At 37.7% G+C, this 13,946-nt stretch overlaps 1 protein-coding gene across 1 annotated transcript in view; it reads right to left on the bottom strand.

The window, feature by feature from the left end:
- The window catches only part of SIAH1 (siah E3 ubiquitin protein ligase 1), an 18,970-nt gene extending 5,171 nt beyond the window's left edge, over nucleotides 1-13,799 (bottom strand). The window contains exon 1 of the mRNA XM_035893603.1: nucleotides 13,257-13,799. The gene's annotated coding sequence lies outside the window, so the exon portion shown is untranslated. The remainder of the gene's footprint in view (nucleotides 1-13,256) is intronic.
- Between the last annotated feature and the right edge of the window lie 147 nt (nucleotides 13,800-13,946).

The following is a 13,946-nucleotide window of genomic DNA, read 5'->3' as shown; positions in this document are numbered from 1 at the left end:
GGGAACTGCTCCCTTCCGCCCGACGGCGCCTCTGCCCCGGAAGAGCCGGCCCGAAGGGCGCGCTCCGGCCGCGCCGAGCACGGCGCCTCCATTTCCCGCACGCTCCCGCGGAAGCTTGCAGCCCCGTCCGTACCGCTCCCTTCGCGTGTCACCGCGAAGCCACGTGGAACAGCAACAGCCTGTGCTCTACACGTGTCACAGCCAGCTCTCTTCCAGATACTCATAGGCCGACGGGTCCGATCATCCCCTCAATAACTGCTTTTAAAAGCTATAGCTTCCGCTCAAAACTCTTCAATACATGAATTTCACTTCCTGTTGTTCCTGCTATTTCAAGGATACTGCTCGAAGTAGCATATTCCACTGCAGATCCATGAAGTACCCAATTCAACAGGAATTTTCTCTATTTGCATAAAGATTATTCAATTAAGCAAAAGCATAGTAATCTCAAGGAAAAGACCAACATATTTGGGACAATGTGGCCATACTTGAATATCCATGTGGATGATGAAAAAAAAATTAGATCAGTTTAAGGATAAAGGAGTTGGAAATCAAGTCAACGTGCTTGCATGATGGACAGGCTGGGCTCAGAAAAGCTTAGGCGTTATGGAATACAGATGTAACGACGGTAACATCATGGAAGTATGAGCATCAGTGGAGGCAATGGAAGAACACACTGCAAAAATTGGTTTGGCCACATAAAAAATAACGCTACGGTATCCGAGTAAAGAAAATTACCTTTAAAAATTGTTTCCTACCAAGTCCTGTTCAAGGAAGACTGGAAGCTTCTATCAGCACAGCAACACATGCAAGTAACACCCCATTACTAGTAACAGAAACTACTAACTTGATACAAGGTATGCATCAGCTTCACCTGCAATATACAACATCCCCAGCAGTTAAAAGTCAAGAAAGTTTCCAAGCGAAACAGAAAAGATGAAGAAAACCAGCACAGAAATGGCTTTTGAGAACCTACGAACGTGTTCTTAAGTATCTGAAATGTGCCCTAGGCTTTGTCTCTGCAGCCAAGCAGCTGTCCCCAAAGCGAAACCACGAGCCCGTCGACAGGTTAGCTAATGCTGTATGCTCTTTGCTACACTGCGATGTAACGGACGATGCCCGAAGAGAGAAAGCCTTTGAAACCCCAGATGGGTAAAAAATAAAAAAAATGACAGCGAGAATGGGAAGACGCAATCAAGTCACTGTTTAAAAAGCGCAGCTGAGGTGCAGACATAAGGAAAGCAATTTCAAGGGAAGTTCAAAAAGATGATGTACCTCATCATGCCACGGAATTAACAACAGCGTATAGGAATAGACTGATACCCTTTCAGCTTCTCATCCTTCAAACGTGGTAACTCCAGACACCACTCTAGAAATCACCTCTCCTGCATTTCACTGAAATACTTTGACAAACTCAAGTTAACACCATCCACTTCTCCAAAATCTTTACTCATATCAAATAGATTAGGCTTGGGTTTAACATTTTAATTTGCTTTTGAGAGGGTGAATATTAGTTTTGGAAAAAAAAACCCGCAAAACTTCTGTACAGTCATCTTAATGGCTGGAAGGGGAAAAAAAAAATCTCATTATATAATGCTGAAGAGTGATGCAAGGACAGAAAAAAAGCCTTACCACAAATGTCTGTATGTGATGCAATAAAATCTTTTTGCAATCACATTTCAGAACTAATTGAATTCAGAGACTTCCAGTCAAAATGCATTCTTAATGCATTACAGCCAACAACAAAGTTATACAAAATCTTTCAACTTTTTCAACTGTACAATCATATTTGAAAATGAGACTTTTCAAAAAAACTGTACCCTGTTACAGAGCATGGGAAATGAGAACATTCCATGAAGCTGTGGCAAGCACTGATGGGTTACTTTTTTCAAGATGTGATACAAGCCAAAGAATGTCAAACCCCAAAAGCTAAATGAACTGTAGAAAATACTCATTAAACAGGTGTGAATAAGAACTTAAAAGAAGATACAGAAAGATTAGCCAGTATCATCAGATATTTGTACAATTCAGTATTGATAACTTCTGTAAAATATTTTACAAAATATTTACGGATTGTAATATTATGAACAACACATTGAAAAGATTAAAGAGTCACTGACATTCCTTTGGCAGTAGAAGGAAGGTTTCATGAATGCAACAGAAAAAAGAAGCGCGCGTGTATTTAGAAACAAGAATGGGGGGCTGTGTGCACGTACATGCCAAGTACATAAGCTCAAGCCCAAGAAACTGCAAGTGTCACTGACACAGAAGTCCCAAGTCAGTATTATCTTGAGAATGAAGGTAATTAAAAAGCACACTTTGCTCCAGTTAAAAGGGGGCATCAGTGTATTTTAAGTAGGGAACCTTCTCACAATTTTTGGAGTAGCACTTGGTTAATTTTATATAAAAAATTCTTAGGATACCACATTTTTGTACCATAGCTGCTCAATTATGAAAAGTCTTAAACCACCAAGGACAACATCTATAGCACTATGGAAAAGCCAGCTTTTCAACTACATGTACTTACTATTTCTGAAAAGAATTTTCCAAGGAATCTACCTTTCCCCTGTCCCCTCTTGCACTCATATGTGTCAGCGTACAGCAAAACAGAAGGGAAGAAGGTTTTAGCAGGCTCTAGTGAAAATATTTCTTACTGCCCTCACCGCCACCAAGCCCACACTTAGCAATCAAACACATGTAACATTAAGCGTATTATGCACAAGCGTCTCAGAGAATAGCTTGTGAATATTTTTTTAATTCATATTTTTAACTGCTATTTAAATTTTAAAAGACATTTTAGGCCCCAAGGTTCTTCCATTTTAAAGTCTATCAATTTCTCTCTCCTGACTCTTGGGACATGTTAGGTCACAAAGGCCTGGCATGGTTAACATCAAATGCATGCTTGCTCCTGCAAATCTGACAACACTGGACACAGAAATGTACATCCCTGCTCATACACAGCCTCCATACCTACTGGCCTACTTCAAAACTTTTAGAAGACAGTTCATGACCTAAATTATTAATCAACTACATAACATAATTTAGTCTCTATACACTCTGGGTTTGATTCATGAATTATGAATTTTTTCAACCCTTCCAGCCACTGTTTTCTTTAGTGCCCTTAACTATATGCTATTTGTTACTTCAGACACCTCAGGGCTTCTTTTTTTCTGCATAATAACCAAAAGCCAGAGCAATGCAATGTAACAGAATATTATAAAACAAGACAAAAAAATGTTACAAAATTGAGGCAGGTCTAGTGATGATTCCCTTTTCCAAGATGCCATCTGTGCAGTTCATCTCCTTTTCATACAAAATTACAATTTCCACTACCTTGTAGTGACCCAGCCTGCCTGAAATTAGAGCTACATTTTTTTTCTTGTACCTCAAGATACTCCCTACCAACCCCTCTTTCCAATCATCAGGAAAGGAAATCCCAATGGATTTATATAATCATGGCAACAGTCATCCTCTCCATGGCTACCTCTGCAGTGAACCACCAGACCTTAACACTCAATGTTTCTGATGCTATCATCTCTGTTCTCCTGTATGCAGCGTGATCACCAATTGAGTCATTACTAGTCAGCAATCTAGCTCTTCTCCAAATTCAACACATTCTATGCGGCAGATGCAGATACAAACAGCACTATTTAAACACAAACAGTACTATTACACCCATCAAATTATAGTGACCTGTTTCTACTCCAATACAAAAACTTCAGCCTTGGCTAGCACTGTTTGAGTTCTGCTTCATCACTACCATTAACTCTTTCTCCTGCCTATCTATGCCATAATGTTAAACATCAACCCAGCAGGTGGTTTTTTTCTTTCCAATAACTCTGTAACATAAAATTAAGAAGGAACAGTATCTTATAGAAGATATACAACAACCACATAAAAATCATAGTAGCAAGCGACTACTACCATGACTACAGCATTCATTGTTAAATGCAACAAAGAACTTCATCAATTTAAAGAAGTGAATAACCCATACTCTAGCCAACCAGAATTTTACATAATCTAGAGAATCAAGATCCAAGTTAGCATGGAATATCAGAGCCTATACTGCTATCATACTCCAGTCCTGCAAAGACAGACAAGCTGAGGAACAAAGTTCAGAGAAAAAAAAAATGACTGACTGGTAAACCCCCAAAATTAATTCTAGAATGAAAACTGGAAATGTCTGATCAATAGCAAAAACCTAAATTTGGACCACTCAATCTGTACTATATAATTAGAGAACATCCCAGCCTTCACATGTCTTATAATTATATGTAGCATTAAATAAAAAGACAGGTTTCTTTGTAAATTCAGACCATCAACAAATTATAAAGCAAAATAGGATGTTTATCTCCCCCATCTTTTGAGCTTGGAAGGAGAGGAAGCAGGACAGAAAGCAAAAGCTAAGGGAGCTACAAAGGAAATTCCTGAAAATTCAAGCTATACTAAAAACAATTTATGAAATGCTACCGTAAGAAAAAGAAAATGCACCAAAATACATTAAACTGGTATAAGCAACAACAGCAAAAATTTTTGGTTATCTACTGTAATAAAGTTAAGCCACAAACTAGCTAGTGAATCAGCCTTTTCCATTATATAAATAGAAATACAGAGAAAACTAATAATTCTTTACATACAAATCCAAACCAAACGCTTGCATTAAAACAATCATGTACCACTTCCGAACTGGGCTTCACCATATTTTTCCTTTTCAAAAGCAAGGAAATAACTTATCTCGCTGACACTGCTGAATCCCACCTACTACAGTGGTGTGAAGACGGTAATACAGAAACACTGCTCAAAGCTGCATGCTGCACAGGCTTGCCATGTACCTGAAGTGGTGCTCCGTGATGAAAGCCTTATCTCCCCTCCGGTCACCAGCTCTGTATCCTCAGTGCCAATACCGGCAGTCAGTCAATGGCCAGAGCCTTCCTTGACATAGGACACCTGGACCTCTAGCATGACAAACTGTGGCATAAACTCAGAACAGCAGCTGTCCCACACTGGCCGCCTCAGATACCAAACTGAGTGTGCCTTTCTGCAGCCTGCTGTAGTATGAGCACAGTAAAGCTGAGATAAAGCAGAAGCACAGGTTTCAAAATAAAGATGGCAGAAACCACAGAATCTAACAAAATAAAGAAAAACTTCATATGAAAATACAGACAACTCTATGCAAACAGTAACAGGGAAAACAGGTTTTCTTTTATTTTTTTAGTAGTATCTAATTTCCTTTCACTGTGCACAGAGCACACTGAACTGAGCTGCATCAAGATCATCTTCCAGCAATAATTCAGCCTAGTTACTTCTATAAACACAGGTAGCCAGTTACCTCTTAAAAACTTCCAGACATAGAACGTTGCAATAAAAAGTAAGGCAAGCATACAGGAGGATCAGCTACAAAGTGAATTAGTAACAGCACCAGAAAAAAAAAAGCAAGTTATTTTTCATGCTGTAACATATACTACCATTCAGAAGTATCTATAGCAGGAAGCACTTCATTCTGTTCTACAAGATATCATAGATGGGCTCTGTATACAATTACACTCTATTAGTAAAGAAAACCAAACCAAAACCCTCTCTGTAAACATTAACAGCAAATCCTACCGAGTGTGACAATTTGGGGGCTGTGTTTCTTTCCTCGGTCTGATTTTGCAAAAACTGTATTCTTCACTGCATACTGTAATTGCCATGCAATATTGCATCACCATTCCTGTGCCTGTGGCAGACACAGGGAAGAGGGTGTGGCATGGAAGTGCCTACCTTAATTCAGTAAGGCTAAACTAAAAGAAGTACCTGTACTTTGATGCATCTTCACGTACAAAGTCTTTCTGCGATAACTATTCCAATTAAAATTCAAGACCTATTTTATGCTCAGTGTTTTTCCTGCATAACTAAATGGTACTAGGGAGCAAACCATCAAAATAACCAGACCTGATCAAGGAGGACCTGGCCTATAAGGCAGACTGATCATGACACAGAAAGCCACTCTGTAGGAAGAGTCAGAACAGGATTACATACACTGATTACTTTTATAAAGATCTCTCCAACTTGTTCATTGCTTAGGTCCATACATATTTCCATCTTAAATAATAATTTATTCTTGCAATCTTTAATTTGTTCTGTATTCCTGTATGCAGTCCTGATGACAGTGGAGACCTGTGAAGAATGGCAAATACGTTGTGGAGGGCTTGGAGAACTGAGATACTGATTATAGAGTACAGATCTTGGTGCCCCAAGGTATGTCAAACATGAAATCTACACATAAGTACATCCTGTGTCACAGAGCATAGAGTAGTGATGCTGAAAGCCTAACTTTTAACTCATGAGGGATTACTAATTTTTCAGAACTTCTAGTACTAACCTACACAGAATCTCTAGTCATTATGAGAGAGACTTTGTACAAATTGTTGGGTTTTTTTAAATCCAAATATTTAAACCTTCAGAAGCAAGAACATTTAGAAGAATGTCAGATAAAGGTAATGTCTTTAATTTATCACAACACAAAGAGAATAGAATGCACCACATTTTAAATGTAAAGGATAAAGTCCATATTTTGAAAATGGACAGTTCTACATTTTGGAAGTAAGATTTTCCTACTATGGATACCTAATTCAAAAGAAAAGCTATGGAAATCTAAGATGGGATGCAGGCTTTTGTATTTTGTTGATACACTGTGGGTAGAAAACAAAGAGCACTGAAATTATTTACACTGTAACAAACATAAGACCTTAGTAAAAGAATTGCAAAAACACAGTGGGCGTTCCCTGATGGTTCCCAACTTTTCAGTACTTCATTTCTTTAAACTCCTGTCTTGCGCGTCCTGTTTCTAGCATCCATTCTCGGAAGTACATGTGCCTCCACTAAAACCAATACAGTTTACTTACGTAACTTTTGTCCACTCACTAGTCTGAATCAACTGTTGCTGTAGTAAGTATTGTTGCACAAAGATTCAAGTGCCACCATTAAAAATCTTTTTTTAAATTGTTATTACGTTACTCAAATTCTCAAACTTGGCTACTGAGAAGTCTACCATGGCCACACACTGCACAGAGCAACAGCTCTACTGCTTTTCAGGAAAACATCAGTTTTAGAATGTGGCTTTATCTCACAAAATAATAGCGCTCTTCCAGCAAGTATTATCAATCTGAGGCATAGCAAACAGAAATGGATTGAACTGCTGACTCCACAGACCACCATGTTACATGAAAAGATTGAGCATTCCTTGAAACCTTAAAAAAAAAAAGAAAAAAAAAAGGAGGAGGATTAGTGGTACTAGAGCAGCAGTCTGTGGCATGGGATACCTGGGTTTAGTTCTGCTCTGTCACAAGTTTCTGAGTCACCACAGGCAAGTACTTCCCTGCCTTTTACAAATTTTAAAATACCATAAGTAGCTGCAAATCTCAGACATTAATGCAAGAGGGAATGAATGAACTTGATAAGGATACTAAATTAACTCTGTAGATCCTATTCAAATTTACTTCAGGTTAGTAATAACTAAGTATCATTATACACTAAAGGACACTATGTTAGATTATTTAACATCTCAGTTTTTACAGTCAGCAACAGTCAAACTTCAATCACTCTTTACCTTCCAGCTCCTGCCCACATATGGATAACCACCCTCTGTTCATTCCAATATTTTGTACATCAAAGAGACAAATTAGGGAGACACTGGCAAAGCCCTTCTCACCAATTCTGTTGTATCTAATCTGAAGGCCTCCTTCTGAGACATCAGCTCCATACTGACATTTTATGGAAAGCAAATAAAGTAACCTTTCTTTAGAGGGATCCTTGTATTACCAAACATTCCCTCAGCTTTCTTTGTGACGATCCAACTACCCAGCTTTTGAAGCAAGTCATTCATATGCAGCAGAAAAAGAGCTCTCAGGCAAGAGAATTATATGTTCTTTTACGACCATTAAATTCTGATCAGGTATATCTCAAATGCTAAGTAAGATGTACTCACTATTTCACTTATTTGTATTGCTTGGGAAATGCTTCATGGCATACAAAATTAAAATTCAACAATAATCACTCTGAAGTCAGGCCTGAGCCTGCATCAGAAAACAAACCACAAGACATTATAAATCATTTGGAAATGACTGGAGTAGATGTGTCTTTCTGCTACTTCATGCTCTCTTTATCAGCACTTTCTAAATTCAACACCTATCACTATGTCCTCCACAAAATATTGTCCTCTTCTGTTATACAGTTAAATCACAACTTGAGTCTGTTGCAGTGCTGAATCTCAAATATCAAATCCTAACAATTACTCACTGTCTAGAGCGTAACTGTAAACTTCAGTACTTTTTAGCCTTTTTCTTTTAAAGGAATGTTACAAAAATATATTAGGTTGGAAGATCAAGCATTCAAAAATTAGGAAATAAAAAATCTAAAGTTTCACAGGCAACCCTAAGTCTACTTCCTTACATGCCTATTATGGAACAACCTTCATGAAATAATCTTTTTTCCCCACACTCAACTTCTTTAGTAGATGAGCACCTGCACATCCACAGAAGAATTATGATTGTACAAGGAACAGCTTTTCCTTAGGTGGAACACCTGATTTTAAAATAAAGCTGTTTAGGGCAGCAGCTGGCTTTAATATGCATAAGTGTTGTTAAAATTGCTGCTTTACAGGTGCTGTTTTAGAGGAATGCCTATTTCCAACTTCTGTTATGGAATGCATACTTTTTATTTGTAAAATTTCCTTTCTAATGATTATACTTGACCTAGCACAAAGCCAGACTAAAATTTTATAGTACACCATCAACATCTGCCAGCCAAATTATTCTCTAGTCACACCTGTGCAACCAGTCTTCAAATTATATCCTTAACATACTTGCGCAATTACACAGATATCGGCCATGTAGAGATGAACCCTAAACAAATTAACTCTCAACTGTGTTGATAGCTTCATGCATAAAAAAGGGGGAAAATTCCTGTGAATAAAGGTCATTTTGTGACTCTAATGATTTTATATATATCTAACATATATATGTGCATATATATTTAAAAATAAAGTCATTCAGAAATCAAGATATTAGTTGAGCAAAGCATTTTCATAGCTTTTACAAGAAGACAACTACACAAGGTCATAAGCAGAAGGAAAGGAACAAGACTTAAGGCTCATATATAAGCAAAACAAACAAGTTTACAAGTTTACATGCATTTAAAACCTAGCTTTAGTTAAACATGGTAAGTTTATCTTGTACACCTTAAAGTGGGTTTATATATGTATCAACAGACAAATGCATATGAAAACATCTATCAAACATGTTTTCCAAAACAACATTAGGTAATTTAAGAAGATTAAAGTATCTGACATAAGACTATAGGAAATTCTGAGTCCTATGTCTGGTCAAAAAAAAGACAGGAGGTAGTGAGGATTCAAAAAAAACCCAAACAAAAAAACCCCAAAACAACCAAGTCCATTTTCACAGATCTGAGGACAGGACTAACATTGCGTGATTACATGTTTTAAAGATTCTTAAATATTTTGATAGCACTTTTAAGAACTGCGCAGTTACAGTATTTCTTAAGATGTCTTTCAGATACCATTACAAACAACTGAAGAAAACAGTTCATCTATAGCACAAAGAACAATCCATCAGATACAGGCTCCACAACTCCAGGTACGCACACACAGTATGTCAGAGTGCGATTCCACCATTTCTACAACAAACAAAAGCAAGCTGCCACCAAAATGAATGCTTGTGCTGCCTGCCTTTTACCCATTTGTTTTCTTTCTTTTTAAGGTAATGTATTCAGTGAGATCAGTCTTGCACAACTACACGAGTGCTTACACTGGCACACCAGGAAGACACCAAAACCAAGTTGGCAATGGAGGGTGAGACCATTCTTCCTTAGCTGTAAGCCTGCACTTACACTGATCCCAAGCGCACCCACAATGACAGAGGGTGACATCTCTTGCAGCAGCACTGGCTCTTATGTTACCATGCAGCAAGCTACTCTGGGAAGTGAACCAGATTATAGTTACCCGTTCCTCACAGGCGATTAGTTTTCAACTAAACTTGGGACTAAAACTGGCCCATTTCACATTCACACTGGTGACAGCAATGCTGCAAGTTATCACCGGCAGCCTAAACAGAAACTGTCTTTAGCTACAGCAGAACTGTACCCTGGATGAGCTACAGCTTGTGCCATGTTACATCTTCTATTATTTCTTCTTCCCTAACACTGATGTGTTAACAGCAACTAACCACATATTTTAGAAATAATGCTAATTGACTTCCAGAAAAATCATATGAAAAACTAACTTTTAAAACCCACTCCAAACTAGTACCTATATCATATTTCAGCATAAAGCAACATGTACTTTACAAAACAGAACTTAGAAACCTTGTATTCCAGTTGTCATCCCCTTGCAAAATATAGAAGACACAGAACCTTCCCTCATGAAAGATCTGTAATACAGAGTAAACAGCAACAAAGATAAGCCTTTTAATACACCTGTATCTCTAAACTAGACACCAGCTCTAGCAATTTTTACATAAAGGAATTTATTTTCAAGCTTTCCCTCCTCTAATTTAATGCTGAATAGCTTTAAAATACTCCTACTCCAGTTAAAACTCTTTCAACCTTTCGACAATCTGTACATTAGCAAAATTTAACATACAATTTTCCTTCATATATAGTTTTCCTTTGACATATTTCATCCCAGCACGTACTTGAAAATAACTCTTTTTAAGAGTGTGGCATTCTAAATGCTCCTCCTTGACAGCATTCAAAAAACCACACACAAACACTGAAAAGCCACTGTGGTCTTTCATCAAATGCATTTTTGCTCCATTTAGTACCATATGCAAGAACTGTAGGAAAGAACTTTGAAATACTAACTTAAAGACTTCATGCCACACAAACCAAAGTTCAAAGAACTGTTGTTTCACTTTAAAGCAGCTGATAAGTAATTCTTTAAGCAGAAGTCCTGACTACATGCTCCTTGTTTTTCTTCATGTCTCAGCAAGGTCATCAATTGTTACAAGAAAAGATACAAACCTGTCTCTAGATAAGGCAAACAAAAAAGGAAATGGTCAACTACTGCCTGTAGATGAATTTGTTGCTTTTTTTTTTACATCCATTTCCCTATAGGGGAATATATCCACAGTAATTTTTTAAAATGCATTTCTAGATGCAAAGGGCAAATACAGTATTCACCATTCATCTGAACCTGAATATTTTATTCATTTGAATATTTTACTTCCCCACTGAAAACACAGCCAACTTCAGCTTCTCTATTCAGCTGCTACAAAGAGAAACAAGTCAAAATCAGAAGTGCACAATTGGGTTAACTGCAATTACCTAGCACTTTATCTGATTAAAATACTGCAGAATTAGTAACCAAATCTCTCATTGTTCCTGTGATAACACACAGAATTACCATTTTATAGATTAACACAAACAGGCATATATATAAAATAGTTGTACTGGGCATTACAGAAACATAGTACATTGTCTGGATTAGAACTAGAAAAGATATACATATATGAAGCATGGCATAATACTTTCAAATAGTATTAATGGGGCATTAATGCTAGGTTTTGTCTTCTTTTTTTACCTAGTATAGGTAACAGCTAAACACACTATAGCATGGTATAAAACAACCCCAAGTCATTGACTTGGGTAGATTTTTGTTACGTGCAATTAAAGGCTAATAGGAAAAACTCGAGTAAACCTACAGTAACATCTCACAGTAACAACACAGTACGCATATCTCTCCATTTCTAGTCCATGATGTGATACTGTACACAGAAGACATACACCAAAATTGCATTTTTATCACAACATTGTACATTTAAGACACGAACAGTACATATACTTCAAAAAAGAGTAAATAGCTTACAATGAATTTTCTTATTAATGAAACAAAACATTTTATTAAGATAATGGTATGTCTCTACCTGCTGGGTATTTGTGTCAAGAGATATCACTTACTATTCTTTTTTTAATCACAACTAGTTTTCCCTTTCCTTAATGGTGATTTTCCTTCAAAAACCAAAGAAAGAAAAAAGAAAAAAATCCAGTAAAAGCAATCTCCTGCACCCATAATGTTCATGATGTTTAAGACCATAAACGTCAGAGAAGAGATCCTAAGCTTTAGGCCCTAAGTGATGGCTGAGATGAACTAGAGCTTGCCAGCATCCTTACTTTACTGCTACTGTCCCCTAAAGCTGGTAGCACTTAACAGCACCAACCAGGGATTCAAGTAACTACAGTCAGCAGCTGGAAACACAATTTTCACTTTGGTTTCCTGCAGACTCGGTACATGCATCACAACTGCAGAACTGAGTTCCTTGTAAGTGTCCAGAATTTCAGATACCATTGATTCACCTTGACTATTCTGGTTCAGCTTAGCTCCTGACAATGAAACAACCATTAGAGCAAAACGCACACCTATAACCTATTTGGCAAAACTCAGTCCAACTTTTAAAGCTGACAGTTACAAGACTACAAACACTATTACAGGCAGAAAAATAAAGCAAAGGGATTCTAACTTAAAATTAAGAACATCATGCTTCTCATAGGGGCTGAATGTATACTCTTCCAGAATGTTTCATGTGAAGACCAGAGTTCATAAAACTATCCTAACTTGATTTGAGGTTTCAGACCAAAAAGAGTTGCTTCATACGCAAACATGCTCATGCTGCCCCTTCTTCCACATTAGAGGCAGGTGCCTTTGACATCTGAGCAGTACCTCTTTCTCAATTCGCACTAAGCAGACAGCAGCAACTATACTCAAACCTAAGTATGGAAAGTATTTGTGTTATTTAAAACATTTACTTTCCTTAGTTCACACCTACTTAGCTGGAGCCACTGAATTTCTGAGCTAACTCCTCTAGTACAGTCTAATTAGACTTAAAACCTTACCAGACAAAAATGTCATGACATGCACTTTCAGAACCAAAATGCCGATCATTTAATCAGTTTCAGAATCCTTGGGTCACAACAGATTCCTAAAACTATACCACTGATGGATGACTCTTACGCTGTGCTTTCCTAGATAATTTTTCACTGCTGTGAAAATACTAAAGCTATTCAAGAACATTAGTTTCCATTGAAGTTAACGCAATTATCACGTCTAGCGCCCAATTTTTACATCAGTGTTACAGTGTAGAACAAATGATAAAAGTAGAAACAATAGATTTATTCTTTAGGTATATTCCCCAAAGTTATTTTCTGCAACAGATGACTACTCCAGAGATCGAAGTTTTATCCTAAAAGCCTCTGTATTAGCCTACCTGTATTCCAATACCTCAGATTTTCCTGAAGACCAACTCAAATAACTCAGGGTTGAGAAGAGTCCCTTCCATTTTTCTTCCCCCTCTGGAATGCTCCATGCTAGCTTCACAGTTTAGAAAGGAGATAGTTTCAGTGGTCTGTTTACGTCCTGCGCATAGAATATCCCATGTCCTCCATGACCTAGTCCAAATAGCTACAAGCTTCCCAACATCCACTCATCTGCGGTGTTAAACAAATTAAATTACTTTATCTATTTATTTAGTGCATGAGTAAACTGCTTATTACAGAGGAAAGGTAGTATTCACCCAGACTGGTTTAAATAGAGACTGAAGAGAAAATACTGGAGAAATATCGTATGTTTACAGTTACAAATGAAACGCGAGCTTATAATAAAAGCGCCACCAGTTCACCACTGGAATAGGAACTTGGTTCTTCTCCTTAAGAAATACTTCGGATGCTCTACCTTTCACCACAAACGCTATTGTCTCCTGTCCTTTTAAAACCGTGGAAAAGAACGAAGGCCTCCAACCTTTCAATTTCACAGGGGAGCCCGTGGGATGAACAAGAATCTCCCCCACTCTTTGCTCTCACCGGATTAAAGGCGAGGAACCCAGCAGCCTTCCCAGGAAATGTCACAGAGGAGCACCCAGCGACCCATTTACTCCGGCAACCTGTTCCCGCGGCGGCCG

Source organism: Egretta garzetta, unplaced genomic scaffold (assembly GCF_000687185.1).
Source record: "Egretta garzetta isolate BGI_Z169 unplaced genomic scaffold, ASM68718v1 scaffold354, whole genome shotgun sequence".
Lineage (NCBI taxonomy): Eukaryota > Metazoa > Chordata > Aves > Pelecaniformes > Ardeidae > Egretta > Egretta garzetta.
The sequence above is the reverse complement of the archived record's forward strand: the minus strand, read 5'-3'. Positions and strand labels throughout refer to the sequence as shown.